The following is a 7,282-nucleotide window of genomic DNA, read 5'->3' as shown; positions in this document are numbered from 1 at the left end:
TCAAATCACTCACATCCAACTACAATCATGTTTCAATCACTACATTGCACATCTCATTCAGTGTCAGTTGACTCCAGTCTCCTCTGTTTCATTAAAGATGGTGTGACTCATATTGTGGTACACAGAGCGTTGATTGATCGACAACTATACAGATAGAGGGATAGATATGTAGAGAGATATACATTCACACATACATACATACACACTTACGTTCGTGCGTAGGTACTCACCTACATTCATACTGTCAGTCTGACAGACTGACATTCACACATTCAGAGAGTCAGACAGGCGGACACGGATACAGACAGACGGTGCAATATATATTCATACACTGGGACGAATATTCAAACAGTTAGACAAACAGACAGACATAAAGGCGGACATACATACAGACAGACAGACAGCTATGCATACAGAAAGCTATACAGACTATCTGACTGATGTAAAAACTGATTGAGATACAGAGAGACAGATAGACAGCCAGTCAGACGGACAGACTGGGAGAGACAGACAAGGAGACAGACAGTGAGGCTAATAAATAGACAAACAGAGAGTATGAGTGAAAGATGAGAAGATGGAGAGAATGGAAGGGGAGAGACAGATGGACATTCATCAATCCATCAATCAATCACTCATTCAGTCAGCAAGTCAAAGAGACGGAAGGCTAGACGGACAGAGGACCATAGGCTTGCACACATGCAACCTGACTGCCACATAGACAGACATGCAGTTAGGACGACAATAATCAGTCAGTCAGTCAGTGACTCACTTTGTCTTCGATTCATTCAGTCACTTTGTCAGTTGTGAAGTCTCACACACACGTACACACCAATACACATAGACCGACAAGCGAGATGGTCTAATTCACATAGTAGTAAACTGAGTTTGACTGATCGATAGAGATAAAAACAACCGGACGGGGAGAGACAAACAGGCAGACAGACAGATATACAAATATACAGAATGAATGACTGACGGGCAGTTTGACTTTCTAATTGCTTGATGGATTGGTTGATTGACTGAACGATTGATTGTTTGAATGATTGATTGAGATAAAGACAGGCAGACAGGCGGTTGATTGACTGATTGATTGAATGTTTGGTTGACTGACTGATTTATTGATTGATTGAATGGTTGATTGACTGACTGACTGACTGATTAAGAAACAGAGAGACAAAAAGACGGACGAACAGACAAACAGACAGACATACAAACTGACCGGCTGATTGATTGGACGAATGATTGGTTGACTTAATAATCGGGATATAAAACAAACAATCAGACAGATAGACTAATAGACAGCTTTTCTGACTGACCGGCTGATTGACTGATTTATTAATTGAAAGATTGATTTATTGATTGATGTCCTGCTTGAGTCGCAAACGAACAGACGGACCGACGGACAGAGAGACAGTTATACAGACTGACCAACTAAACGACTGATTGATTGACTGATTGATTGTTCGATTGATTGATATGCGAATAAACAGATGGATGGATGGACAGACAAACTGACAAAGAGACAGACAGATATACGTGTGGATTGACTGACCTGCTGATCGATTGCTTGACTTATTCATTGATAGATTGGTTGATTGACTGGTTGAGATGCAAAAAACAGACGGACGGACGGACGGACAGACAGCTAAACTGACAAGGTGACATGCAGACATACAGACGAACTGAGTGCCTGTTAATTGATTGACTGATTGAATGATTGAGATGTGAACAGGACAATATACATACTGACTGACTGATTGGCTGATTAATCGATTGACTGACTGATCGAAAAATTGACATGCAAACAAGCAGACGGGTGGACGGTTAGAAAGATAGAGAGACATATATACTGACTGACTAACCGTCTGATTGATTGTTTGACTGATTGATTGATTTACTGATTGGGATAAGGACAAAAAAACGGACGGACGGAAGGACATACAGACGGAGAGATATACAGACTGATTGACTGATTGATTGTGTTGATTGACTGACTGATTGAGAATAGATAGACAAACAGACGGACGGATGGATAGAAAGACAGATAGACAAATTTACTGGCTTACTGACTAACCGTCTGATTGATTAAATGAGGGAGTGATTGGACGATTGACAGGATGAGATTCAAACAAACAGAAAGACGAATAGACATATGTGTTGATTGACTGATTGATTCACTGAATGCTTGATTGATTAACAGATTGATTGGTTGATTGGATGATTTACATGCAAACAAATAGGCGAAGAGACGGACAGACAGATATACTGATTGACAGATCGACCAGCCGATGAATTGATTGAATAATTGACTGATTGTTTGATCGTCATATAAAACAAACACACAGACAGATAAACAGTCGGAGAGATAGATGCGCTGACCGACCGACTGAATGGCTGATATACTGCTTGAATAATTGACTGATGGACTGATTGATTGATTGACTGACTGACTGATTGAGACACAAACAAATAGACGGACAGACAGACAAACTGATAGAGAGACAGACAGATATAAATACTGAATTACTGACTGATATATTGATTGTGTGATTGATAAATTCACTAAATGGTTGATTGACTGATCGAGATTAGGGATGAAAACAGACCAACGAACAGACAGACAGAACGATATAGAGACTGACTGACTAAATGGCTAATTGATTGATTGCAACACTGATTCATTGAATGTTTGATTGACTGGTTGATAGATTGATTGAATGGTTGTTTTTTTGACTGAGTGATTGTAATACAGACAGAAAATCAGATGGAAGGACGGACGGAGACAGATATACTGAATAATCGATAGACAGACAGAGAAAGAAATAAACAGACTGACAAACCGACCGGCTGGTTGATTGATTGTTTGATTGTGATACAAACAGACAAACAGATACAGATAGACATACAGATTTATCGACTGATTGACTGAATGTTTGATTGACTGATTTATTGATTAAATTATTGAATGATTGATTGATTACGACACAAACAAACTTACAGGGAGATAGACAGACAGAGAGACAGATTGATATACAGACTGGCTAACTGACCAGCTGATTGATTGATTGGCTGATACAATCAGATAAATAGAGAGATACACATACATACATACATACATACATACATACATACATACATACATACATACAACAGGCTGACAGACTGATAGACAGAGAGACATACAGACTATTGACTGTGCGGCTGATTGACTCAATTATTATTATTATTATCATCATTATTATCAATAATGACTTTGTTATATCTAGAGCCTTGATTCTTAATATGCCGCGAACTACTCGACTACTTGAACGATAGAACCCGCAACGTCGCGAAAGAGAGAAGACAAAGACTGGTAAGTAAGAAGTTTATTCCCCAAATCAGTGTCAAAATATGGTACAGAAATCTCGTGTATTTATAGTTTTTTGGCTGAATGTAAATCATCATTTCGGTCAACCAATAGGCACATAGGGGTCATGCTAATCCATCCAATGGGGAAGCTACATGTCGACATTCTAGAACATTCCCTTAGCCGTGATTGGATGGAATGTCTGTGGCTCTTCCTGGGCTTCTTAGGGCTTCCTAGAGTCCACCGACGGGCCGTCCTTACAAACTTCATTCAATATTATATTCTGGTACAACATAGAATTGTCAGCACGAGTTATTTTAACAATTTTTTACCAAAAAAATTAATTAAAAAATAAAGAAATGAAAAAAAATTAAAAAAAATCTGAGTCTGCAAAAATTATCAGATGCGAGACATGCTTAAGAATACAAGTCTTTTACTAGGTTAACTTTAACAATCTGTTCGTCACAGAGTATATTTGCTAGGTAAGGTATTACAGAATTTTTATAGATTTGCTTGCGTGCACAGATTTTAATGCATATACGTCTCGTTCTGCCAGATGATATACAAGGAGAAAGATATAAATGAAGAGGATGGTTAGTATCTGATAAGATAACACCTGCCAAGAGTTTGCAGGACTTAAGATGTCTATCTACAAGCATATTAATTCTGACCTCAAAAAACTCACCATACACCTTGCAAACTGCATTCAGCACTCTCCGCAGTACAGCAAAGTCTTTTCTCAAAATCCCAGTAAAGAATAATGTTGAACAGTAAAGAATAATAGGTAAGATACAGGAATTCATAAATTGTAAGAGTAAATGGCGAGCAATCCCAAAAGCATACAGCCTCTTTATGTAGTATGTCAAACGGTAAACTTTTTTCGATAACAGTGAAACATGAGAAGACCAAGAAAGATCAGAGGAAAAAGTAACACCAAGATATTTGACCTTCGACACTGTGTTTATTAAGGAGTCTCCAATGGCACAAGCATTATGGGATCCCAAAATAGTGTATAGGTGCTGTCCATGTCTCCGGTTAAAGTTAACAGCTTGACATTTGGATGGATTAAGTAAGAGAGCATTACCAACAGACCACCATTCAATACGAAACAAAAACTCGTTCATTTCTATGGGATGTAAGGAGGTAGAAATTGGCATACATATAATGAGGTCGTCCGCATATTTCACAAAAGTGTTTTCTGTGGAAGATGGGAGATCATGCCGAAAAAAAAGAGAAAAGGAGAGGTGAAAGAACAGCTCCTTGTGGCACATCTTCATTAGACAGAAAAGACTTTGAACACTGTCCTCCAAACACAGTGTACTGTTCTCTTCCAGAAAGGTAGGAACATAGCCAATCAGTTCTCCAGATGTCAGTGTTGACGCTGATCAGCTTGTTAAGTAAGAGGTGTCTTGGAATAGAATCAAAAGCAGAAGTCCAGAAAAGCGCATTGAACACAATTTTTACCCTTTTCCAAGTTGAACACTACATTATGATGCAGAACAGCAACGGCATCTAATGTGCTTCTTTTGCATTTGTAAGCAAATTGATACGGATCACTGTGCTCTTTTATTGCGGGTTGAAGTGGGAATATCAATAATTTTTCCATTATTTTGAGGGAAGGTGAAGTTATTGCTATGGGTCTAAGTTTCACTTTTTTATCACCAGATACTTTCTTAGGTATAGGAATTATGTTTACCTTTCTCCATAGTTTCGGTATGAGATTAGTTGAGAAGGATCTGTTAAAGATATTCGTGAATGGATAACATAGAACGTCAGCACATTTTTTAAAAAAAGAGGTTTGGGATACCATCAGGTCCTAAGCATCGGGATGAATTAAGTGACTGGAGACATTTTCGGATATCATTTTCAGTGAAACGAGGAACACAATTATTCTTCATACCTGTGGATACAGGTAGCATGACGTCAGATGACTGACGTACAAAAAACTTATTTAAGTCACAAACATTCAGCTGGTTATCGCTTCTAATTGCCTGTCCCCTGTAAGTTCTTTAAAGAGTTTCCACATACTTGGAGAGTTTTACAAGATAGGAGTTTTTGAGTGAATATGGAGTTGAGACGTCTAATCTCTAGGTTTATTTGATCATCTAGCTTACGAACTTCAAAAGTGTTTTCTCCTTGTACATTCTTTCTTTTACCCTCCGTAGTGGTTTCAGTTGTGGAGATGTAAGTTGATCAAAACTTAAAAAGATGGTTTCAGTAGGACAGCAAATATCAAAACAGAATTTAAGATAACAGATAATAACATCAGTTGTGTTTTCCAGTGAGTCATCTGTAAATAATTCCCAGTCAGTCGTACGAAACATGTTTTTCAGATTTTGTAAATTTTCTTCTGAGTAATTCCTATATCTGACTTTTTTGGTCTGATGTAAGTGTGTACTCCTTCCATGTTTTCCATACACTTTAGGTAGAACACGAATTATACAATGATCCGAGCTAGACAATGGAGCACGTTTGCGGGTCACATATGTACCCACATCATTAATGAAAACTAAATCTAAATGAGCATTCAAACGAGTAGGGAAATCTACTATATTTAGGTGACCTAGTGATGTAAGGAAGCTACAGTTACATGAATTGAAATCACCACATACAACTGAAAGTGAACCACTGAAGGCAGTAACGGCCAATTCAGTAAATTCATCAGCGAAAGCAGATAGCGCAGATGACGTGCAGTCTGCAGTCATGTAGATGATGGCAACATAAACACATTTGTATTTATTCAGGTGTTTTGGACGGCACTTAAAGTTAGACAGTCGATAAAGTCATTTGAAAACTTGACACAAGTAAATGTGGATCGACACCAGTTAACTGATTTACAGGACGACAGCTTAGTATCACTACGTGATTTCAACATCTATCGTCAGGATCGATCAAGCAATAAAAAGGGGTGTGGCGGCGGTGTAGCTACGTTTGTTAACGTTAACCGGTGTCGATCCATTTAACAAAATGCTTTATCATCCATAGAAACTCATACTCTTCCAATTTCCGCATTATCATTCTATCAAGACGAATTCTTAGATTTTCCTCAATAGGACTGTATATTCTTATTATCTCCAACCTTGAAATTACTAACAGCATTAACGCGATTACCAAACATATTACACTAACAATAACATAAGCAGTAGTTTGCTCATACCTCTCAGAGCGTCCTGGCATACCATGGCACACCATAAGCTTATATCTTAGATCAAAGCCTTTACTATTCGCCAATATATCATCTTCCAAATAATCAAGGAAAATCTTGGATTCTTTAGGTGATGCACCTTTGTCTTTATTCTGATTCCAAATCATAACACCTGGAAAGACGGCAAAACAAATACTACCTAATATCATAAACGGTGAACGCTTTGGGACCGATTGCTATTCCGTTGTCCAGTGAACGTGTAGCTGGTGTTTTAAGGAGTAAGTACAAGGATTCAGCACCATGGTGAAAATGAACATTTGAATTGAGATGCAAGTATTTGATTGCATAAACAGGTACTGATGTACTCATTCATTAGTTAGCTAAAAACACTAGTCTTGATTGTATAGTAGTGGCTACTGTTGTCATAAATCTCTGGTGTTAGGCGAGTTTGTTTTTTGTAAATGTGAGCGTACTTTACTATTAAATTTCAAAATATGAAGATTTCATCAAAGCTCTGTTTTTATTTAAACCTATCGGTAGGTTCATCCATTTCACACATGAGTGTATACTTTATTATGATTCCATCTCCTATTTCTACCCAATGTACGAAATCATTGGGCACATTTTGTTATCGATGGATCCTATCATTATAAGATATTATATTATTCGTGTCAAGAAAGTAACCGGCTATTATTTTAAGTAGTGACAAACGATTTTTCTAGATAATGACCTGACGATTATTCTACCGTTTTACAAGAACTAGTTAATTTACCATTTTATCACCATGCATT

This window comes from Schistosoma mansoni, assembly GCF_000237925.1.
Source record: "Schistosoma mansoni, WGS project CABG00000000 data, chromosome 1 unplaced supercontig 0336, strain Puerto Rico, whole genome shotgun sequence".
Lineage (NCBI taxonomy): Eukaryota > Metazoa > Platyhelminthes > Trematoda > Strigeidida > Schistosomatidae > Schistosoma > Schistosoma mansoni.
This window is presented reverse-complemented; position numbering follows the sequence as displayed.